This window comes from Pteropus medius, unplaced genomic scaffold (assembly GCF_902729225.1).
Source record: "Pteropus medius unplaced genomic scaffold, Ma_sr-lr_union100, whole genome shotgun sequence".
Lineage (NCBI taxonomy): Eukaryota > Metazoa > Chordata > Mammalia > Chiroptera > Pteropodidae > Pteropus > Pteropus medius.
The window spans coordinates 14,050,414-14,076,214 of NW_024344378.1; the positions used below are offsets into that span (position 1 = coordinate 14,050,414).

Consider the following 25,801-nt stretch of genomic DNA (forward strand, 5'->3'; position numbering starts at 1 on the left):
ATAATGTTGCTTTTCCATTAAACACTTTGTTTTTTGCCCTTGAACTCTATTTTGAATAGTGAATAATACCCTGGAAAGAAGTGACTGTTATAGCTCATGATGGTTTTGAGTTGGGTGACCCATTCATTGCTAGGACCTCAGAATAACCCTGGTCCATTAATGAGCTTCCTCTACAGAATTCACACTCCAGTTGGTCCAAGCAATCAGGTTTCTCTGCGTGCCAGTGAATAGGACAGAAGGGAAATGCTCAGTGACATGCCCTTCTCAAACTCTGCAAGGCAATATTAGCCCATGACCCTCTTTCAAAATGAGGACAGTAGAGCAAGGTGGCTAAGAGTGCAGGTGCTAGAGTCAGACCGACCTGCTTTCTATCCCAGCTCATTTATTTAGTTCATCATTGGTTAAGTTGCTTAACGTCTTTCAGACCAAGTTTTCTCATCTTTAAAAAAAAAAATTAAGTCTTTAAAATTGGCATAGTAACTACTTTTAGGTTTAATAGGAGATTTATTTATTTTTATCAGAAAAGGAAGGACAGGAAGGAAGGAAAGCAGGAAGGAAGGATGGAAAGAAGAAAGGAAGGAAAAGAGAGAGGACTCCCAGAAGAGTCACAGCTTTACTCAAGAGACCAGTGGGAGGACGGGCTAAGGGAACCATTCCCAGAGCCCAGAGTTCCTCCTCCCACAGTCTGTCCTTGTTCTCTGTCACTGAAAGTTCAGGAACAGGACAGCAGGGAACGCGAACAGAGCAGCAGCCTCCTTGTAGAGCCAGACCCTGTGAGCGGCAGTGAGTTTACGGGTTTTGGTGGGTGTGGTGGGGTATGTGGTTGAGCAGGTTTAAAGAATGCAAAGAGAGGGCGCTGCTGAGTCTGTCTTCGGCCATGCTCCCAGGAAAGGACGTCTGGCTGGATCCATTTGTCCTTGCCGTGCAATTACCAGCCTAATTAGAGGAGGAGGAAGTTATAGCAAAAAAGCCTAATGCAGCTTAAATGACGATCACTCACTCTGGCTACAGAGATACACAAATATATGGGTAGAATTGGGAACATATTCAGAAATGTATAAAGGAGATACCGCCCCTTGGTTATGAGTAGATTATTTTAGGAAAATGAAAGAAATTTCCTCTTGGAGGAGATTCCGTGTCCTTTTACTGCAAATGATCTAAGCTAGACAATAAGGGTTATTCAGTATGTTTTTTTTTACCAAATGCTTCCAGATAATTCTACATAAGGGGTTTCGGAACCAGGAGACGAAGGTCATCATACATCAACAACACACTTACTGAGTCTTTTCTATGTGCCAGCACAGGGCTAATGCTTTAAATATATTTTATCTTTTATTTTATAAAACGACCTCATACTTTAAGTGAGGAGACTGGGCTAGATGACAAGTAACCTTTTCGAGGCCATGCTGATAGTGCCAAACTCAGATTCGAACCCATATTTATCCTGCTTTAAATCTTGTATTCTAAATTGCTGCGGTCTACTTTCTTTCACAAGAGAGAACGTGCGTGTACACATACACGAATGCCCCTCCAAGGGAGAAACTGCGGAGGAAAAGGAGGCAGAGGTCTTGGTGATGTCTATAAGGGATGAAGCAGGAGGCAACTCCAGAATTGTTGATAGTGACACCAATGACAATCGTCACCTTCTAGTTAGGTGAAATTTGATATAAACGACAGCTTTGTTAGGAAGTGGAAGCCCTTGGCGTTGTACGCAGGTGCCCACTGGGCTCTGGGAACTGGCGGGCACTGGATTATGCGGTCCTTTCTGCCAAGAGGGCTGGGCACAGGGAACAGGTCATCACGGTGATGGCATCTCAGGGATTGAGTCCATCTCAGCTCGTGTCCCCAGAGCCTCCCCGGAGGCACATGTTCTGCTGCAGGAGAATAAGCAGCTTTGCCTGATAGAAAAGAGCAGGAATGAGATTCTCCAGAGGGGATCCGGATGAGTAAATGCTGTGAGGCGGCCGTGCTGTGAATGTGTGGAAGCCCTCAGTTCTCAGTCTCCTTCAGGAGCCTCTGTGTTGAGCTATAAATCAAGTCCAGCCTCACGAACAGCCAAAGCCCCTGCTGAATGTGTTCTGCTCATCGGCATTTGTTAAAATACATAATATGTTCACTTTGTAATGCCCTCATGTATTTAAAATGTAATTAAGGATTAGAATGAAAAGATTTATTCTCACTCCTGTCTCTCTTTCCTCAAGTTTTACACTCTCCTCCTTTAGATAACCACTTTTCAGTAGCTTTTTTAAATGTATCCCTCTGTGTTATTAAAAATACAAATAAAATATGCATATAGTTCTTATTTTCTTTACACAGAAAGTAGCAATCTACTCTTCACCATTTCACCCCCAATTAACAGCCCATCTTTTTTTTAAGAACATGGAAAAATTTCTCATTCTTTTTATAGGTGCATAATTTTTCATGGCATTGATATATAACAATTGATTCCATACATTTCCTGTTGGACACCTGGGCTGTTTCCAATCTTTTGTTATTTCAGAGGATACTGCAGGGAACAATCTGTATATGCTCCACTTTATACACTTACTTCTAGAGGTAAAATTTCCAGAGGTCGGTTGCCATGTCAAGGGCAGGTTCATTTAGCATTAATGGATATTGTGAGAATCAGAGTCAAACTTCTAAAATGGATCCTGGAGAGGTGACTTGGAGTGCAGTGGGTTACACGTGTTTTCTTCATTCCTTAGGGCAGGAATCCCTTCATTCGAAGACCCTTTCCAAGCTGAGGACGTAGAGCGCTCCCGTGTCTTAGAAATTAAGAAACTTCATGAGCATATTAATCCTTCTAGAAGCTGGCTCTGCCCATCACACTTTCCTGCTCAGATATCTTCTAGAAGGCTCCCCAGTGACCACAGTCTGGAACTAAGATCTTTCATTATCTGATCCCAATGCACGGTCCCGTTGCTTCTCTGTGCAGCTCTGTGCTCCCTGCCTGTCCCAAGACAGGCTGGGGCTCTCCAGCTACAAGTCCTCTCTCTTTCCTCTCCGCTTGTACACAGCACTGACTTTGCCCTCCTCATCTGGTGCTCATTCATGTCGCACTGCGTTCTGGGTACACACCTTCTCCCTCCTTCCAGGCTACGAGATCTTCGGGTACAAGAGTTTGTCTACATTCTCCAGGTAGTGCCTTTGCACCAACAATTCGGAACAGCCTTGCACACAGTCAGTGCTCCATTAGTATGTGGCGACACTCAGCACCTGCTCTCTGAAGCTCTGAGCTATGGCTCGCTGTTCTTTGGCTGAGTGACTACAGCAGCAAGTTCCCTCAGTGGTAACTTCTCATAATTGTTTCTGTGGGCTCCCAAGTGTTCCTTACCTACTCAGAAACCTTCAGACAGCCACTAGGCCCCTCTGGGAGAAGGGCAGCTCCATTTTACTTCCTTCTGTAAAACAGGTCACAATAGGTCCCAGCGAGGCCCCACTGGTAATGGATATTGTGCTGCAATTAGTTTTTGAAAACTCTGAGTCAAAGCTCCTTGCCATCTGCCCTTTTAGCAACTTTCTTTTTAGCCTTAAGAAAGACAAAGGGCCTTGTCCCCACAGGGTAAGCTCTCAAGCCAACTAAAGTCCTTTCCCTCTCCTCTCAAGTTTACAGAGAACTCTATCTCTTTTTAATTTTCAAAGTCTGATAAAAGACTTAGTGACAGTCCCGAATTTCTCCTCACAAGTTCCTATCTGCATAGGGGGACCTGAAAATCAAGTCTCAGAAGTCACTCTCTTGCACCTGAAGTTTTCTGTCAGAAATATACTCTCATTTCCAACAGTGGTGCTGCATTTATGCAAAGAGGAGGTGATCAAATCCATTTGGTCCTTTATCAATGTCCTCAAAATGTGGTCCAAGCTCAGTCACATCAGGATTGCCTCGGTGGTTTTGATACAGATTAAATTTTGAGAAACTTTGATCTGATTACTGGAGGTGGTTGATGAAAAACCCAGGAAAGGGAGCAGGACAAAGATTCATGACCTACAAATTCTCCACCATCTCCTAGACAGCCACTCTGGATGATTCTTGTGGGATTTACATCAGTCATTTGTGCTGAAGAAATGAAGCCTGGAGAATCTCCTCAATTTACAAGCTATGTAACTATTCCGGGGTCTGCAAATGTATTAAAATGTGTCTATAAAACAGCCTTCAGTCGTTTTATATAGTTGGGGTATCCATCAAGTCTCTTTCTGTTGAAAGTATCGTGAATCCCAACTAGATCTGGTTTAAGCAAAAAAAAAAAAAAAGGTTACTTTTGAAGTTCCGTAAGTGAAAGCTTCAAGTCGTATGCATAGCTGCCTTTAGAGGCTCTGCTGGCTTTGCATCCTGAGTGTCCACTTTACTCTCAGGCAGGCCCTTTCCTGTCATGGTCTCCCAGCTCTAGTCTTAGAGTTTCCCAACTTCATATTCAAGACATGGAGAGGGTTTCCCCTTCACAACAGCTTTAGATGGGCCAGCTGGGCTGGGTGTTCACTAGTGGGCCAAACACCCTGTTTGTCATATCTTTCCCTCATGAGCCTGTCCCCAAACAGACACACACCACACAGACACACGCACACGCACACGCACACGCACACGCACACGCACACGCACACGCACACGCACATGCGCACACACATACATGCATGTGAACTGAGAACAGGAGAGAAACAGATTTTGAAAAGGAAATTATCGTTGCTGTTACTAGAAGGGGAAAAGAATATTGTGCAGGCAAAACAATAGATTTCACTATAGTTCAAACATTAGAGAAAAACAAATAATGAATAAACTAATTGATATATAACCAAAATAAGACAGTGGCACTTCATATACTTTAAAGGAAATTGCAATTTCATAGGAGTCCTGAATTTGGAGACAAAGGCTCTGATTCTTGCTCTCACATCTGTCTAAGAGCCTCTCAGAGAATTTCATTTTCTAGCCCAGAAAGTAGAAGTAATGCCTGCCCTGAAGAGCTCCCCTTTCAAGGCAGACTTATCATTTTTAATTACCCCTTTAGTGCTTAGCTGTCTTATTCAACGCTGTATTCTCAGTGCTCCATACAAAACTTGGTGTAAAGTAGATGCTCAATAAATATTTGAAATATAAATTAAACAAGTTAATACCTGGTGCAAATAAAATTGAAGGAAAAGTTGATAAACCAGAATGTTATTGGTCCTGATCTGTGGTTCATATTAATGGAAAATCATATTGCGTGCAGAAGTGAATGTCAGAAACCTGAATTCTTATCCCAGCTCTGCTGTTAATTAGAGTTATGACCTAGATGAACATCAAAGCTCTCTGAGCTTCAATTTTTTCCTCTGTAAAATATGGGAGCTGAAGCAGATAATTCCTAAAATTTATTCGCCACAACTGAATTCTGTCAGTTAAGATATATGGTGAACCAGAGTAGAATCCCCCAAATATAATTAATTCATATATTAAAATCTTAATAAAATGACTACTCTAGACTAGAGTCATAGGCGATGGATATGAATCCTGATCATAGAGAACACCAATTTCATCCTTCTTTCCTTTTCTTTCCATTCGTTCATGCATTCAAATAATTATGAAACGCTTGCTTTGTGTGTTCCAGCTATGTCGATAATTAAAAATTCATCTCATTAAACTACACTCTTGCCTTGATTAGGCACCTTTCAGTTGGGCTCTTTACATTGTCTTTGATGACAAGTCCAGCCTTCAGAGATCTACCATGTGTAATTCCATACCGTGATTAAGAGACATTCTTCTCTGATCTTGATGTATTATGAAAATGACAGAGGCTAACATCCCCCTATAGAAGTATATTCTTGGGGTAACAGAACTTTGTTTTCAAAATGATTGCCAGGTCCACACGAGAGAGGGGCTTTTCTGTACTACCCTTTTTCCAAGGTGAATTAATTGTGTGGCACTTAGTTTACCAATTGATTCCCTTGTCCTCAACCACAAATCAATGCCATCTGTGCCAAACTGAATTCTCTAATGACATTTTGGAAAAAGCCAATATACTTTATATCTCCTACTTACTTTAGATCTGCAGGTACGCTAGCTTTCACACGCCTGTTTATTAGTTCAATCCATTAGAGAACAATGATCAAATATAAATACCCCAGGCAGAAACATGACAACAGCAAGGAAATAGATGACTTTTGGCATTCATTTGTAATATAATAAATAGTATTTCAGTATGCTGTATGTTTTTGACCTTAAGCAAGAAAAAGTTGATGACTTTAATAGAGTTTTCTCCCAAAACCTTTTCCTTTCTGCTTCAAAACTGATGACTTTTTTAGTACCTAGCTCTCTTACAATTGCTTTACAACATACATCTCCAAGTGTCAAAGCCAGGATCCAATTGGAGGATGCTCAGTTCATTGTATGGGCACTCACGGCTGATGGCAAGCAGAGGCTCTTAAAGACCGGAGGAAGCACAGAGCTGGAACCCTGCTCCCTGCTTCCTGCAGAAAATCTTCACCCTAGATATGCAGAAGGCATTGCTTTGGCTTCAATTCTCTAAGAATTTAGCTCAATAAAAATAGTGTGTTATATGTACAGCATAAGGATTAAGAGATTTCTAATCATATAAAAACCACTCCAAACTTGGGGCACTTATTTAACTTCTCCAAGTTTCAGTTTATTCATCTGTAGGATATAAGCAACACAGTACCCAGCTCATAGGGTTGTGGTGAATATTAAATAACATTAGGCTTGTGCAAGGCTTAGCAGGGGACCGGTGCATACCATGTGCTCTATAAATGGTGGTTATAGACATGTGAATGTCTATTTTCTTGTTCTTTCTCACCCTGGCCTCTTGTCACTGTGTAAGCAAAGAATTGCCTTTGGGTCTATGGGTATACTGAACCAAAGGCAGGGGAAATCTGCTTACTAACATATGATAGGATCTGTCACCAATCTGAGTCCTTTCTAGTCAGCCTGTCTCATAATCAGCTTCTTCATGCTTCTGGTACCTTCTTGTCACACCTCTGGTCAAGGCATTCCTGCATTTGCTTGCTAACTTAACCTTTTCCATTTCTATTATTCTGTGATCTCCCCTGGCCCCTTTCCTCTGTGCTCTGGGTCCACTCAAAAGTAGCCTGTCTCCATCAATTCTGGTGTTCTATCAAGTCTCAGAAAGCAGCTGTCTTTTGAAATCCCTTATCTCACAGAAACTATGAAGGCTGAGCCAGACAAAGATATTTTGAACTAATCATATTAGAAGTATTGATCTCTTTCCCAAGATGAAGGGAAAAAACACACTCTTTTCAATGGCCAATAGACAAAAATACATTGTATTGACAGAAATATGTAAGGACTTTGTTTAGTAATATAGAGATGAGAAGAGGTTGGGAAAATAAAAAAAGCTTACCGGACATATAGATCATTAGTTCTATAAAAGTACAAATATCTGATTAATTGTATGAGCCCTGTGGGATCTATAAACCTATGTTCCTACAGAATATCTCCTTTGATTCTATTGGGAAAAGGCTGATATATGTTATTTATAATATTGAGCCCCATAACATATTTAATGAATAGGGTGCTATAAAAATACCTGATTTCAAAAATGATCATAAAAGACCTTGAGAGTTCAGTTAATCCATCCCACCATCTTCACAGCTGACAATCCCAAATGGTTCCAATAACCTCAGTAGCCTGGAAGGCGTAATTAGGCCCTTTGAAAGACAACACAAACACAATTTACCCTGGACTTCAGTCACGCACTTCAAAGGGTTCAACGATGATCAGTTTCTGTGTTTCTGACTTGATTCTAAGATCATGTCTTTTTCACCTTCAGATACATGTTTCTATTGTCTATAAGAATTTACCTGGCTTTACTCATACCTTCCTCTTATTCTCTGGGTAGAATAAGACCCTTCTCCCTCCCTAAGACATTCCTTATCTATTTTTAAATCATTTCAACTAAAATCATTGGTGTTGGCATTACGCCCAAATGACTATGGAACTGTTGGATCTGTTTACAAAGAGAGGTAAACAATGTGAAAACACAAACATATTCATGCCCCCCCTCTTTTTAAGTCCACCAATTGCCGTGCTAATGAAAGCTTCTACGTTGGATTGCTTTTGATCATCTGCTTTTCCTATAAGCTGTTTTTATTCCTAAAGTTATAGCTTTCAGTCTCTTTCTTTCTTACCTCTTCATCTGTATTTGATTATCTTTGAGATGATGTTCTAGTAGGCAATATGGCAAAAAGAGAATTGTAGCTTCCCCTCGGTACTGCTTAGGTTAGAAGTGGGAGCCCAGCTACATTATTCTTAAGGCAGCCTCAATGTTACTCAAAGGGCTTTGCTATTGTATGTCTCTATCCTCCCAGGAAGGCCAATCCAGCTATAGTAATTGAAAGGAAATGAATCCAGATGCTTATGTGCTAAATTGAAATGTCATCTATGGCCTTTGGGGGTTAGAGCATCCAAAGGATCATGATCAGTGTTCTCTGCAGCCGTCGTGGGTAAAGGAAAGATACTTATAAATCAGAGCTTGCAGAAAGAGGAAACGAATCCCTGTGAGCACTGAGCAGAGTGTTAAATGGCACTCCAGCCCCGCCTTCTACCCTGTCCTGGCCACCACCACTTGATTATGCATTTCAGAGAACCTGATTAGAATGTGGTATATTGGTTTAATGTCAATTATATCTCAATAAAAGTAAAAATAAACTATAAAATAATTTAATGCATTAGTGGCTAGATGTCTTTCAGGAGGTTTGGGAGAAAGATGATCTAGGCAGGAATTTGAGATTAAAAAAAATCATATCTCTTGTCTCCACTAGAAGGCTGGCCAATATTCTTTTTCTATCCTGTTCCCAAGGCAGGTTTGGGGGGACAGTACTGATTCTGGTTGTCCTCTTAAGAAATTGCTCCTCCCAATACTGCCCGATGGGATGGCAGAACATCATAGCTTTTGATATGGAATTCTTGCCTTGTTTTATGTTACCAAAGTCAAGTAGAAAGAACCAAATCCATAAAGTTATTTTTATTTTTATTTTGGTGTGTTTTGTTTATTTTTCAATACCATGATACTAGCAAATTCCATGTTTTGGGGAGTGGGAGCTAGCCTCTGTTTTATTAACCAGCTCTATCCTACCTCCCCCAGATACATATATTAGTGCATACACAAAAGGCAGAACCCTTAGAGGGTGGGGACCATGTCTTTGTGTGTCCCAGAGTACTAGTGAGGTCAACTTCCTGAAAACGTCACACAAGGATTCGAATTCCTGAAAATACTCTCATGTTTTTTACAAGTCCAATTTTTATAATACGGAGCTTGGACCATGTGCCCCTCATCCCACCTCTTGTCACTAGAGTTAATACTCTCCAGCAGTAAATAGTCCAATTCGATTGGCGGGTAGAGAGACTGTGGGGGGAGGAAGAGAAGAAAGGAAAATGGAAAGGGAAATGGGGCCAGGCCATTGAGGGGCTGGGCTACGAGGGCCTGAGTTTGTGGGTGGGAAGGTAGGGGTCACTCTTGGGAACTTGCAGAGTTCATTTCTGGAAGCTTCTCCACTGCAGCTTAGAGGCCTGAAGCCAGCTGGGACGAAATGCCTTTCTAGAACAAATGCCTTTCTAGAGCCCCCTAGGGAGCTCACATCTCATAACTGGCCTGGATTCCTGAGTTCCTTACCATCTATGTTCCTGTATCAGCCAGAGAAGATCAGTGTTTGGTTTAATCACCGGGTGAGCCATTTTTCTGTTCCTATTATGCATTAATAGAGTGATTGTTGAAATTGGGGTCTCGTAATTGAGGTCTTGGAAAGGTTGAGAATCCAGAATTCTTGCATCTTAACTAGGTGAAGATTTGGAGACATGCCTTCAATACTTTCCTCTAGGGAAGCTTCCTTTGTACTCTTAGCAGCCTGGATTCTGCTATTTTGAAGAGTCAGAAGTGAACATGTGCAAATTAGCAAGGCCCCCAGTAAGCTGAGAAGATGCACAAGAAGATTGAAGAAAAGTAGAAAATATTCTATACTAACCATTAGGGCTAATTACATGGCCTCCATAATTCTCCACTGCCCCCTACCATGCCTTTAAAAAAATCCATAGTACATTTCTAAAAAGGAATAAGTACAACAAGGACAGTTAGCATATAATTTTAAAGATACTTAAAAAAAAGCAGTAAACTCTTCTTTGGAATTTGCCTGAATAAGCTTTAATTATGCATTGGGAGCCACCAAATAACTAATCAAGAAGTATATCAGTGTGTTTAGGCACATTCCTTTTGATGCGCTTTCTTTCATAAGTTGTTTTGATTTAAAAAGAAATTATGTTTTGACTCAAATTACAACCTTGATCTTTGTTAATATAGAGTTAACAGAGATGGAGGGGTGTGGAGAAGAAAAAAGAAGAGTAAGTAAATGTTTTAGGGCAAGGCTTTAAAAAAATACAAATAAAACATCATCAGTTTTAATTGTGTCAGCAAATACACAAAATTCAGGTCTCTCTAAAAGCTATCAGCATAGTCTCTGTCTGCTCTCCTCCTATGAGATGTTTTCAAACTCATTAACTTACATTTACGGGGAAAGAATTGTAGGAATAAGCATGGGAGTCCTAGAAGTTGTCAAGGACTAGGTATGGACCTGATACTGTGCCCATGACTAAGTATATGGCTTCGGAGTCTCTCTATTATAAATATTCCTAATTAAATTCGAAGCAGAGAACCATTTGAGAGGAATAATTTTATTCCTACCCTATTTTCAAGGTAGCTGCAGCTATTTTTCCCCTTATATAACTGCAGGCACCTCTGTACAGACTTATAGGGACTCTATAGTATAGTTTGGGTTTAAATCTGTACTTCAGAACATTCCAGGCACTTACAGGGGTGACTGACAGAGACCCAATGCAAAATTCAAAGCAGATAACAAAGCACATAATGATAGAGTAGCTACAGCTAACATTTGCTGAGTATTTGACATGCCAAGCGCTATGCACTGGGATTTTCATGGAATAATCTGTTAAATCCGCCCTACTGAACTAAGAAATAAATATCAAGTTTATCACTAACAGAATTATTTTGACTAGAACTAAACTCTAAAATCTCTACTCCTTCTCTTCAAAAAGGTCTTCATCAAAAACACTGACACATCCTCCCATGGGGTTACCCCTAGGAAATGGCCAGAAATAACTGACCCAAAGCATTTCCTCTTCTGCAGCTGAAAAGTCAAAAGGCACCAGTCTGCCATACAGGGGACCCAGTCTCTGGTATCCGAATACCTGCTTGCCTGCCCGCCCTCTGGAGGTTTATGACTAGTAATAGGGACCATATCTGGTCGGAGAGCTTCTAATCAGTGGGAGGAGGGTGGTGGATGAAGAAATAAAGTTTTCTAGATTCTCAGGACCAGGTGGCTATTGTCTGCTATATCCCTGGTCCTTTATAAATGGTTGGCTCATCCATAAACTGCACTACAATGACCAATAAGAGACAGATCCAGATTATAAAATCCATTTCCAGGCAGGGACTCTTCAATGCTTGCCAACATCACTTGCTTCTGTGCTTTTCCAAATTGTAGCTCATACTCCCCGAGCTGGGCCCAGTGAGTTCTGCTGCCTCTGGTGGACTTATTTCCACAGCTCTCAACTCATATTGCTCCCTTGTTGCTAAGATCTTTTATATTCTCAACAGATCTAAGATGGCAGGCTGAGCCCGTGATCCTCCTTTCCTTCTCATCTTAAATCCCATAAAATAAATGATAAAAGAAAATATATTTTTTCAACAACAGTGCTGGGAAATAAAAGAACAGTCACTAATGGGTGGAAAATGGGAGAATTTCTGAAAATTAAAAATCAGATATAGCCCCAATTTTCACTTACCCTTCAGCAGTGTATGAGAATTTCTCTACATCCTAACACCTATTATGTCTTTTTGATCCTAGCCATCCTCATGGGTGTAAGTAGTATCTCACTGTGGTTTTAATTTGCATTTCCCTGATAACTAATGCTGCCACGCATCTTTTCATGTGCTTATTGGCCATTTAGAGAACTGTCAAGTCAGATCTTTGCCCATTTTAAAATTGAGTTCTTTTTGTTACTGAGTTCTGTACATATTCTAGATACAAGTTCCTTATCAGATCTATAATTTGCAAATATTTTCTCTCATTCTGTGGGTTGTTTTTTTACTTTCTTGATGATGCCCTTTGCAGCACAAAAATTGTTAATTTTGATAAAGTCCAATTTATCTATTTTTCCTTTTGTTTCTTATGATTTTGATGTCATACCTAAGAATCATTTGCCAAATCCAATGTTACGAAGACTTACCCCTATGTTTTCTTCTAAGAGTTTCACAGTTTTAGCTACTACATTTGGACCATTATTCACTTTGAGTAAATTTATATATACAGGGCATTTTTTTCTTTCTGAGTTCTAAAGGAATCCCTATGCTTTTATAAATACCAGATATTACATTTTCCTTTGAACACTGGAGCAGTGGATAAGGTACTGATTCCTCAGGTACTGAAGTTCAGTTGGTATGTCAAGAAGAACCAAATAATATCATGTGACAGTTTCTATCATATAAGATTATTTTTTCTTCATCTTATGGTAGCAGAGAGTGAGGGATGGGGATTGAGCATATCAATATCTTTGAAATCAACAGCAGTTTATTTATCAACTCTTTATTAATCTTCACATTGTTATTTGTATTTATTATGAAATACACTAGCAACCACTTCACTACTGAATTTGGCATAATGGGTGTATATGATATGGTGGAGAGCTATAATTATATGTCTTCAGTGTATAGTCTGAGATATAAGAACATTTTAAAATTTTATTATGAGGTTTTATTGACTATTTTTCAAACAAGTCAGAATTTGATAAATTATTTAGTAAGAACTGGATATCTAATCCAGCACACCATGCACCTAAACTGAATTTGATTCAAATACATTTCTTTGACAAATGACTTCTGCCTGCATGATTTATCAACTTAATGTGAAATAGTTCTACAATAGGAAGGCATTAGTCCTGTTTCACATTTTTAAAGATTTTCCACTGTAGGCTGAGGGGAGGTTGTAGGAGAATATATTTCATTTCCAAGAGGAGGTCAAGAAAAAAAAAATGGTTTGTTTTAAGTCAATAATATGAGATTCAAAAACTGAGTTAAAAAACATAAAAGGCAACAAAAATGCAAAATTTTTACTTTCATCTATAATTGTGGAAATTAACTCTCTCCAGTAAAAAACTGAAATCTTGAGTTAACTTGAGCTCATTAAACCATAAAACCACAAAAGGAATTCTCATATCATAAACTCATTTCGAAGGAGCCAGAATCAGCTTGGAATGTAAGGGCATCTCCACAAATTAACCAATTTAAGTGGGGTTTGGAAAGTAGGAAGTATTAGAGCTGAAAACTATACTGGGTAATGCACCCGAAAACCGTAAACAAATGACATTTAAGTGGTAAAATGTAAATCCAGTACTCCACTAGATATAAGGGGTAAACTAGAGATAGGGGTCAAGGATGACGTCTGGGTTTCTAGTTTGCCAACTAGATTGTGGTGCCTATTTTTTAAGATATGAAAGAGGACCTATTTGAGGTAAATGACCATGATTTGATTTCTCAGGCTTAATGCATTTGATAAGCATTTTAAACATTTAAGTAGAAATACTTGGCAGGGGGGTTCTGCCAATCTGGAAGTTTGAAGAGGGTTTGGGGTTTTGCCTATAAATCTAGGAGTCTCATGAAGAGAAAATTACCTACAGAAAAGTATAGATGAAAAAGTGGGCCTAGGCTGAGCCCTGGAAAATTCCAACTTTAAAAAGCCAGTTACGAAAGGGAGAGCTGGAAGGACTTTAAAAGAGTGACCAGCAAGTTAGGGGAAAAAAACAAGAAAGAATGAGAAAACAAACCAAGCGAGATAAGACGTGTAGGAAGGAGGGAGTTGTCAACAGTAAGTGTCAAATGTTGCTGAGAGCTCAAGTAAGAAGTGCCCATTAGATATGAAGAGAAGGTCATTGTTGATCTTAGTAAGAGCAGTTTTGATGAAGCAGAGCATGTCAGATATTCCAGCATATACTGGAATAAAGTGAATAATAGGTGGTAGCTGAAGAACTGGAGATGGTGAGGTTTCTAGTTTGCCCAACTGGATGGCAATGCCATTACCCCAGATGGGGAAGAGGTACCAGTTGGGTCTTCTTTTTGAGAAAATTGGTTTGAAGACAAGAAAGGCAGAGCAGTAGCTGGAGGAGAATATATCATTCATATAACTTACTTTAAATTTCATTTGTTTTAAAGGTAGAAGTGATTTTTGCATGTTTGATTGGGAAATGTTGGATAGAGAGGGAGAGGTAAAATGGAGGTAATATGGGAGAAGGGATACGTAACAACGTCAGGTTTTAGTGAAGAAGAGGTGTTGGGATTCAGAATGCAAGTGAGGAGGAAAAGTGTTACACAAAGGGACAATAATTTTTTTTTCATATATTCTTTAAAATTTTGTGACAGATATAATCTACCCAAAATATAACAAAAATCAATAGTATTAAAATATAAGATAATAATAAAGATCATCTCAGTTTTGTATAATGACAATAAATAAAAAAATAATCCTTCAGGGTAAAAATGATCAAAGGGAAAATACATAAAGAGATGGTTCTTCAAATATGGGTGCTATGGGGCAGGTTGCCTCTGTGATGAGGTAGAACAGATGGGTCTCACCTTCCACGGTCAGATTCTAAAACATTCAAATGGTGGATGAGCAAGATGGAGTATGTTATGCAGAAAACTTTTTATTTGGTTCTAGAAGAATTGGAGAATAGAACTGGAAACTTGGAGTGCAGTGGGTTAAAGGGTAGACTTTGGTGTCACATAGACCTGAGTGTTCAACTAAAACATCTGAATTTGATCTAAAATAATATTGTGCTGACTCAAAAATGTTTCCGTATAGATCGCTCCCCTGGGTTGTAGACTCGACAAATTTATTAACAAATTAATCTAACTAATAAAATGTGGCAAAAGTGAAGAGATATCAATTATTAGATTTAGTTACAAAAGGACTGTGACTTCCGTTTTGCTGGTCACCTCTCAGCCTCATCCCCCACTTCTCCCCTCCCCCCCTCCATGCTTGTTCTGGGATGTAAGCTGCCACATTTGGAGTAGTGCTATGGAAAGGCCCATGTGGAAAGAATCTGATATCTCTGGCATCAACCAGAAAGGACCTGAAGCCTACCCATAGCCATGGGCATGATCTTGGAAAAGGATGGTTCCTGATTGAGTTTTGAGCCTTGATGTGACTGCAGCCCTGGCTGATACATGAATTGCTTGTGAGAGACCTTGAACAAGAAGTGCCCAGATTCCTGGCCCAATTAAAGTAAGATAATAAATATTTGTTGTTTTAAAATGGCAAGTTTTGAGTAATTTGTCAGGCAACAATAGAAAAGTAATATATTTAAGAAACAAATAAGGAGTAACTGAAGGAGTAAGGGCTTGTTGGTGATGGCATGGTGCAGACCAGCCTGTCATCATCAAATGACAGCCAGGAGATGTAACTCACTGGCTTTATTAGTGCCAGATCAATGTAAGCAATTATATAAAAAGACATTACAAATATCACAAGGAAGCTTAGCAAGCTGGATACTAGTTAGAGCAGTGTTTCTCAACAGCGCTTACACATTAAAGTCACCGCAGGAAACTTTAAAGAATAATACTGATGTCAGGTCTCCACTACAAACCCATAAAATAAGAATTTCTACATATTCGTCCTGGACATTGATTGGCCTTCATTAAAACTTCTCAAGTAGGAGTAATGTATAGTCTGTTTTAAGAAGAACCACAGAACTAGCCAGTTGCATCGCCTTATTGAAAAACCTCAAATATATTTTTTCCATTTCCCTGATTTTATAAGAAACTGTGGTGATACCTAATTTTTGACAATCGATTTGGGTTTACCATTATAATTCATTCTCATGATAATCTCTAGTCCCTGTACTATCACTAATCAGAATGAGATCTTGAACAAGCAATTAATTTCTTTGGCCTCACATCTTTATTAATAAAATGGATGTGTAGACTGAATGATTTCTTAAATGCCTATTGTGTTATTTTTTTATGCTGCCATAATAAGCAATGACAAACTAAATGGCTTAAAACAGCACAACTTTATCATCTGGTAGTTCTGGAAGTCAGAAGTCTGATACAGCTCTTACCAGATAAAATCAAGATGTTGGCAAGGCTGTGTTCCTCTCTGTAGAAACAGATACAGAGTCTGGAGTCAGCTGCGTGGTTCTTTAGGTCTTGGTTGCAAACATACGTCTGCAGTTAGTTGGGGCTCCCCTCCTAGGACACCTTGGCTCTTCTCTGTGTGGCATCGCACCTTCCAGCATAATTATCTGGGCTTATTCTCATGGCAAATGCAGGAGAATAAGGCAGAAAGTAAAAGAAAGGCTTCTTCAGGCTTAGACTGAAAACTGGCACAATGTTATTTCTGCCACATCCTTTTGCCAAAGCAGCCACAAGTCCTTCCCAGATTCAAGAGGAGGGGAAACAGACTAAATTCCTTGAAGAAAGATGCTGAAAAGTCAAATTGCAAAGGGACAAAGGAAGGATAGAGAACTGGAGCCATTTTTGTAATCAGTTAACAAGATCATTACTATTTCTATTATTATGACTGTTCATTCAACTCATATGAATTGCCAGCTATGGACCACATGGTATTCTAGGTATGAGAGAAAAGAAATCAGTAAATTGCCACTATTTTTGTCCTTGAAGGGCTTACAGTCTATTAGTAATAGTAATTACTAATAATTATTGAAAAATTACCTATTGCCAGGCACTATGCTAAGTACTTTGTATGTATTAACTTTTAAATATTCACAACAGCATTCTATTACTCCATTTTATAGTTAATAACACTGAGACACAGAGAAATTACATGCAGGTCATATAGCTATAAGTAGCAGCTAGATTTAATTCTAGGCAAACTAACTCAAGTGCTTATGCATCTATTCACTAAAGTACACTGCTGCCTAAAAGAACTCTATGAATTGATAGAATCAGGAGCAGTGTGTAATGAGATTTCATAGAAGAGATGATACTGAGACAAAGTTTCAGTACAATAGATACCCATGATATTTGCCAATTGATATACCAATCAAATTATTGATTAATTAATGAAGCTACCTTCAGCAAACATGTGGCTCTGAGTTAGGGATGACTCTTGGTTATAAGAGGCATAAATCCAACTCTAGCTGAATTAAGGAACACGAAAATAATGGGCATTATTTTTTGGTTCATGGTCACGGCAACACCCACACCCTTCTGTGATGGCTTTACTCTTAGCCAGCTTTTGCCATATTAGTAAAAAACTGACCACCAGGTACCCCAGGAGCTCATCCTATGAGAGTAGCTACCCCATAGAGAGGTCCCTATGGCAGAAGCAATGGTAGGCAATCCCCATATCGTTTTCTCTTCCTGGGCATCCAAAAAGACTGCATTTCCCAGCCTGTCTTGTAGTTGGGTTGAGGTCAAATACCTGAGTTCTGGCCAAGAAAAGATGGGTAGGAAGGATTTATGACACTTCAATGGCTCTAGTAAATAACTCTCTGAGTATTTTAGCTCTTTCTTCTCTTTGTCATGGTGCTTTTCAGATGGAGAAGCTACGAAACAGTGGAGGGCTACCCAACTTGCCCTGAACATTTCGTGAACAAGAAAGAAAACAGTATTATCTTAAGCAACCGATATGTCAGGTTTTTTTTCTCTTGTTCTTGCAGCATGATCTATCCTATAAGATTAATACAAACACTATTTTCCAAGTTTCACAATTTCTACTCTTGATTTACTCATTTGGCTCTTGTGCCTATCTTTAGAATAGATTCAAGAAAGCTAGTCAAATGTGAGGAAAAGTCATTCCTTATGTAATCTGAAATAGGAAAAAACAAAAATTGCACTACATTTTTCCACGGTTATTACTGATCTTTTGGGAGATAAATTACTATATGTCATGGCCAAATTCCCAAATTGTTGAAAGAACACATGCTCATCTATCCACCAAGAGACACAAAAATAATCATTCTGAAAATAAGAATTTGGTCACTCTTACCAACATAGTTTTATTGGAAATTTTTTACTCCAGTAACCAAATATTTTATCGGCCTGCAAATTTTTCTCTTAGTCACATCTTTTTCATGTCTGGGAATTTATGCTACTCAATTTAGTGTCTCAGTTCAAATATAAAGGGGTTTTATATAAATTCCTTACTTTTCACTAATATTGTAATCTGGCTTTGTTTTTATTAAATGTTAATACATTTATCTTGGGGAAATTTTAATTTTTTTCTTTGTAAATCCTACAGAATTGGAAAGTTTAACTCCAGAGATTATGATTAGAATTGCATTTGGGCAATCTCATCTATATTAATCCCACCTTGGGGGCGATTTTCATTACAGGAAATCTTCCTTGCACTGAAGAAGTAGGGCAGGGAATGTTGACATATTGAGATCATCGGAAAGACATCACTCTCCATACTAGAATTTTTATGGTATGAAACAGAGAGATCTTTAATGACATAGGTTTTCTTTACTTAGGAACTTCAGATCTCTCCGGAACATTCTACTTCCACAAAAAATCTAAAGGTAGCTCTTGTCAATATTATTGCTTTTTTTGGCAATTACATATTTTTACCCTTCAGATGTCATGACACGGGCACATTATTAGTGCTGCAAAGAATAAACAAATACATGAGCCACAAAAAAAAAAGATGTGCAGAATTAAATGCCCAGATTAGTTGCATGAGCGGTAAGCTGGTATTGAAAAGATCAAACACACAGGAATTTAAAAAAAAAAGAGTATAATGGATGTCTGTCATCCCTTATATAGATTTACTAATCTTAACGCCTTGCCAAAATAGCTTTAATTATCTCTCTCGCTGTGTCTCTCTCTGTGTGTATACATACATACATGTACTTGTGTGCATATATATAAACTCACATATTTATTTCCCCAAATCTTCTGAAAGTAGCATGAAGACATCTCAACATTTTTCCACTAAATACTTCAGTGTGTATAATGCAAGAACAAGAACATATCTTTTTTCTACACAGACACAATACCATTGCTACACATAGAAAAATCAACATGAACTCAATAATATTATCCAACATGTAGTCCATACACAAAACTTCAATATTGTCTTCAAAATGTCCTTTATTTTAAAAATAAGGATCCTACTAAGATATATATACATTGCATTTGTTGTCTGATTGCTCCATTTTACAATTTTACCTTTGTAATTAGCCAGTACTCTGTGGGGTGATGCTTTGAGATAATGTGAATGCCTTTCTTCCTATGCCTGTCTTCCTATGATTTTTATATTTTTTGATGGTTCTTGCTTGAATAATTATTATAATGGGGGTTACAGAATGTTCTAATTCTATCATTCCTTCTGATTTTACTATCTGACATTCTTTCATAAAGAATAGTTTTTTTTATTATTTATCTTTTCTTGGTATGCATTATATATATTTAGGTAGTATTCATTTTCAATATCATTATGAACTCATGAACTATTTAAATGTAGTTTTCCTCTATAGTATGATTTTATTTTTGTTGCTCAAATTATTTCAAATTTGGCCAGTGGGTATTCCTTCAATTCTACATTTATTTGACATAAACACACTAATATTTGAGCACTTATTTGCTTTCCGATCCAACAAAATGTACAATGCTTATATTTCCTACCTGCTCCAGCCATGAAGCCAGTCATATCTCCTAAGAGATTAAAGCAAAGCAAAGCAAAACAAAACAAAAAACCCCAAAGCTTATTGAGATATAACTCCTATATCATACAAGTCACCCATTTAAAGTATAGAATTTAGTTATTTTAGTATATTTACAGAGTTGTGCAACCATTGCCACAATTTAATTTTAGATATTACTGGCTTCCCAAAAAAGAACCCTGTTGCCATCAGCAATATTCCCCTATCTCTGTCAGCTCTAGGTAATCACTAATCTATTTTATGTCTTTATAGATTTAGCCTATTCTGTATATTTCATGTAAATAGAATGACAATGAAATGCATGGCCTTTGTGACAGTGTCTATCACTTAACGTAATGTTTTCAAGTTTCATCCACGTTGTAGCATGTATCAGTACCTCTTTTTTATTGCCAAATAATATCGATTGTATGGATATACCACATTTTGTTTACCCAGTCATCAGTTTATAGACATTTTATTCTATTAATATGGTGTGTTAAATTAATTGATTTTCAGATGTTAAACCAACCTTGTTCTGTTGTTAGGTGCATATATGATAACGAGTGCATAAGGCATCTCGGTTTTTCTCTGTGACTACTTTTCCTGTGGAAAGAAGGAGAACCTTTCCTCTCAATGCCTCCCCTTCCCCTCCCCACCCCTGCCCCCAACCCTGGTCCCCACATATAGAACACACACTGGTCAGATTTCAGCCTAACCAGTATCTTCCTTTCTCTACTACTTGGCGATTTCCCTCTCTTCACTACTTAGACATTCCAGCACATGTCCCCATTATACAATTATCTCCATATCACCAAGTCTCAAGTCTGGCTTTGTTTTGATAGAGGGGGAAAAACACCATACTCTGAGATAGCACAAGTCTCCTTGTTCCTTAACTAACATGTAAGGTCTTCATTTTTATTCCCAAATTCTTTTCTCATTTGACCTAAACTTTTTTTTTTTTTCAGGCTCACAATGGATATTTATATTCATTTATACTTGAAACAATGTTTAGCTTTAATTCAAACATATTAATTATCAGCTCTCTCTTTTCATTCTCATTTCTCTTGCTGTTTATAAAAAAGAAACCTCTATCTTCTACCAGAGACACTTGCTCTAAGGGAACAATTTATTTTACTTCTTAAGAGCCCAATTCCATAAATGCCATATTTATACAACGTGGTTTATCTAAACATAACAGCTCACAATATTTTAAGCCCCCCACTACTTCTATTAGACCTGGCTAAGCCCCAGTAGAGTGAGCTGAAGAGGACACCAGGCAAATTTAAGCTTCCATTTGGACAGTGTGATATAAATTCCTGAGAGAAGGAATTGCACTGATTTATAACTATCTTTAAGAACTAGAAGTTAAGGTGAGGCTAATGGGAGATGAAGCTGGGAACTGTTCTATATCTAGGTTCTGTTATACTTTAATCATTAACTTTCATCAGCTGTTTGTTTAAATTCAAGTCTTTCTGGTAATTTGAGAGAGCAATGAATGATAATGTGTCTGGATTGTCTTGTTAACTAAAAAAAAAAAAAAAAAAAAAAAATCTAACAAATTACTACCCTAAGCTAGTAATTACAGTACATTTCTGAGGATAATTATGAAGATAAATTCTTACTCAAAAATTTACTAACAGTGTTTACTGGCTATGGACAGTTGCCTCTCTGTCTATTGCTTTTAAGTATAGCATAGTTTTTTCGCTATGATTACAAGATATGTGATTTTTGGCAAGCTGTTTACCCTGATTAAAGATTAGTTTCCACATCTGTACAATTAGGATAATAATATAATCAATTATCATGAAGAACTCAATATATATTAAATTATTGTTATTTTTATAATCAATATGTGAGTAGTTATTCGGTATCCACTTAAGGTCTAACACCAGGTCCACTGTTCAAGGAGTTAAACCCTCTGTGAAGGAGTAAAGAGTAATGGTTAAGAGACCAGTATGAGTCCAGGTATATTAAACCCCAGAATTCTCTGCAGGTGCCCTAGGAGATGAGAGAAGAAGCAGAGCAGAGTTGAGCTGGAGCAGAGAGAGTGGAGGATGGAGAATTCTATGGACCTCCTACGAAGTGTAAGGCTGTAAAACTCTTAATCCTTTTTGTGAATTTATAGAAGTTACATTATTTACAGGAGAGAAGATAGAGCTGGGATTACTGCCAAGACAAGAGAGTAGAAAACATTTAACGTGAGCTGTTGATCTTTCCACCTATACTTCAGCACTGCCCAGTGTCTTCACAAGCTGTCCTTTCCAACTTTGCTATGAAATTTACAGATAACACTAAATTTCAGAATAACAGTAGTAGGTTGCTTTATAGTGAAGGTATTAAGGGAAGCTGCTATTGTAGTTTATCATCATATATATTAAAAAGGAATCGATTGGCATTCTATAGAGTTATGTTTATGTTTTGAGCGTATCATTTGCACATGGATTGTAAGCCATCAGTGGAGCTTCCCAGGAAGATTTTTTTTTCTCAGTAGGCAGAAAAGAGGAAAGAATATATTTGTAATTATGGAAACACGCACTCTATATTTTTTACACTCAAGGGATGCATGCTTTTATACCATGTGGTAAGGGAAATGTGGGCATAATCATCTATTTCTTATTAATAATCACTATTTTTATAAGGAAGATAGAGAAACTTATCTGGAGGCTATACTTTTAAATAGCTAGATTAAAAGCAGATTTGAAATTTCTTTTGAAGTCTGGATACAATTGACGCTAATTTAGCCAGGCTTTTTCTATCACACTGAGACTCTGGAAGTGAATGCAGAGAAATAATAGGCCCCATTATAGGCAGGTCCCCCGATGCAGTCCTAGAGACAAAGTGGAATTGTTCTCTAGCATAATGACTATAATAGCTTGTTCAGACCAGTCTGAAATGAATACTCAGAAAAATGTACAGACCTCTGCCCATCTTAGCTTTTGCTTGAAAATTTATCTCATAATGGTGGTAATGATTAGTCTACCAGCCCATTAATCTTCCATTAAAATGGAAAAGTAAGCAATATTTTGGGACTATTGGGGAGTTGAAGGGAGTGCATGGCAAGGAGTTGGCTCACTAGTCCTAGGTGAAAAAAATAGTAGCTGAGGTTGCACAAATGCTTCGGAGTCTCTATTTGATGGTATGTAGTACAATAAACATTACTCTAAAAGGCAGACTGGGAAAATAAATAGGACCCTGAGAACCCTGGACAGTGAGTTTTTGGAACAGTTTTGTAGGTGATAAGGCATCTCATAGTTGCAGAGCTGTGTATCTCTCCTTGGATCTTACTTGAGGAGAAGACCACTGATCTTTGAACAGGAAATGAAACTGTATATTTAAAATTTTCCGTCACAACTTCCAGATGTCAAGCAAATTTGTGCTGAGATTCACTGTCATAATCACATTACAGTGGCATAATGATAAACACATAGATTAATGGAACAGAAGGGTCCAGAAATAATCACAAAACATTTAATAAAGAAGTAAAAGTCTTTTTGACAAATGGTTCTGGAGTATCTAGAAATCTGTACAGAAAAAACTGTACCTCGTCTCATCTTACTCAAAAATCCTATTTGAGATGAATCGCTTAAATATTAATGAGAGAACTATAAGACTTCTAGAATACTAGTAGAACATTTTCATGACTTGAGGATAAAAATTTCTTAGAAAACAATGGCGTTGACAACAGGAGAAAAGAAATGATAAATTAGTTTTTGTGAAAATTAAAAATTTCTGGTTATCAAGCGATGAAAAGGCAAGCCACATTTTGGTTGAGAATATTTGCAAAACATATCCGACAAAAACTTGTATCAAGAAAATGTACGGAAAGATTTTTAACTGGAGAGCAACATTATTCCATTTTAGTATGTTACTTTGGTAGCTGTGATAGATAAATTCTAAGGAAATGGGTTTGGAAACAGGGAAAGTAGGGCACTGGACAGTTGTCCTGGCAAGAGTTGATGAGGGTCTAGTATGGAAGGGGCAGTTTCAGATGGAAAATTCTCTGAAGTCTTTGAATGTAGTGAGAACCAGAAAAAAACTGAGTATGTATTTTTATTTCCTTCTTATAAATAAGAAACTGGTACATATTGGTGTTCGGGATCCTAAATTAAGATCTCCACAACCAGGTGAGAGGAGAGAAAGCTTTATTCCTGCTATAGTAAGAGGGATCAACCAAAAAATCTGACTACTCTAGAATTCTGTCAGCAAAGATTTTTATTTATTAAAAACAGTAGGAAGGGGAAATATGAGAAATGAGAATGATAAACAGAGAATTTGATATGTCGGCAAGGAAGATATTCCACTAAGCTCTTTTCAGGTCTTGAAAAGATTGTCTAAAGTCCAGGAAAGTACATTTAAGAGACTAACCATTTTCAGTCCCCAAAAGATGGTCTAAGATTAAGTGAGTTCAGGAAAAGCACATTGTGCAGTTTTGAATGTATCAAGAAAACTAGCTTAGGTCAGTCAATAAAATATATATTCTCTTGTGTTTTTGCTACACAAGGATTGTAAAAAGATCTACTCTTTACACTCATCAATTTTAGTTTTTGCTCCTTATTTCTTCAAATTTTTTCTATACCATTGTTTTTCTTATTTCCTTTCTCATATTCTCAAATGACAAAAATATCAGATTTTTAAAAATATTTTCCCACAACTTCCCAAGATTCTGACCATTTCTTTCATTTTTTTTTCTCTCCACTTCCTAGATTGGATGATTTCTATTCTATCTTAAAGTTCAATAACTTCATTATTCAACTGAGCCCATCCAGTGAATTTTTTAATGTCAGAAACATAGTTTTCAGTTCTTAAGTTCCAGTTTGGTTCTTTTTTATGTTTCTGTTTCTCTGCAGAGAACTCATACTAATTTCAAGTATTTTTATCTTTATCCTTGAAGCTGATTACAGTAGCTGTTTAAAAGTTGAACCTGGAACTTGTGTTGATTCATAACAGAATTAAAGAAGCCTCTTTTCTAGGTCTCTCCTCTGGGATTTCCCTCATATTTTCTTGCCCCCAATGTTTTGTTTCCTAGCCATCTTACTAGAATCACAGGATTCCTCTTGGAACTGTATCCACCCTTATTTCTGCAAAGTTCCACATGGCCAAGGACGCTCTGAGTCAAATCAGAAAGAGAAAAGGGAGAGTAAAGTAATAAGATTTTCCTATACTCTTTGGACCACAGGGTCTCCTTTTCCTAATTCCTCTGGACGAAGAGAACAGGTCTTCTCTTGGGGTTTTGGATGACTGTTTTGCTGTGCCACTGCTACTATGACCAAGGATGGGGGGAGGCGGGGAGACAAAAACAAAGCAAAACAAAAGCAACAATTGCCCCATACTCTCATGCTCACAGGGGCTCCTTTTCCTGGTCCATGGCTGGAAAGACAGGGTTTCTCTCAGAGATTTTGCTTTGCCTGTTTTTTTACTTACTACACAGTTAAGCACTGAGGTTGCCCTTGGGTCATCTTGGGAGATAAAAGTGGAAAAACTTAAGAAACTCACGCCATACCAGTAGTTCTTTGAGTTTTGTCTCTCCTCTCCAATCTCCCTGCTATTATTAACGCCCTACAGTTTTCAGGTACTTGCTTTTTGTATTGTCCCGGAACTTGTAGTTGCAATTAAGATGAGATAGATTATAGTGGGCTTGTTCCATCTCCGTTGGCACTGGACGTCTCCTTTTTCTTCTGTGACCAACATTTTTAAATAGTTTACCCATGAAACATTATCTTTGAATAGTTAACTTTATACATGGACAACATGTATATCTTTGCCCTTGATCCCAGTATATTAACATAAAAAGTCCTTTTATTCAAAGTCTGTTCACCTTCATGGCCTCGATTTTATATATACATAATTTTATTAAGTTTATAGATTATTAATTTATTTTACTGGCACATAAATCAACTTGACTAGTCTTGTACATAGCAAGCACTCAATGAATGCTGAACACTGTAACAGTAATAGCCATATTTTACTTAACTGTTGATTACATTATAATTTTTAAGGGATTTTATTTCAACTAACTTTCTTTCAAAGTTCAGGGTTTTAACATTTTACTTTCATAAAAGAAATCTTAGCCTTTCCCATACCCAGTCATTCTTAAAATACTTTATTTTAATTTTCTTCATGAAAATACCTTAA

At 37.7% G+C, this 25,801-nt stretch overlaps 1 long non-coding RNA gene across 1 annotated transcript in view; it reads left to right on the top strand.

Moving 5' to 3' along the window:
• Positions 1–9,356: 9,356 nt before the first annotated feature.
• LOC120609113 (uncharacterized) overlaps positions 9,357–25,801 on the top strand; it is a 463,755-nt gene continuing 447,310 nt past the window's right edge. The window contains exon 1 of the long non-coding RNA XR_005654677.1: positions 9,357–9,664. This is a non-coding gene — a long non-coding RNA (uncharacterized LOC120609113). The remainder of the gene's footprint in view (positions 9,665–25,801) is intronic.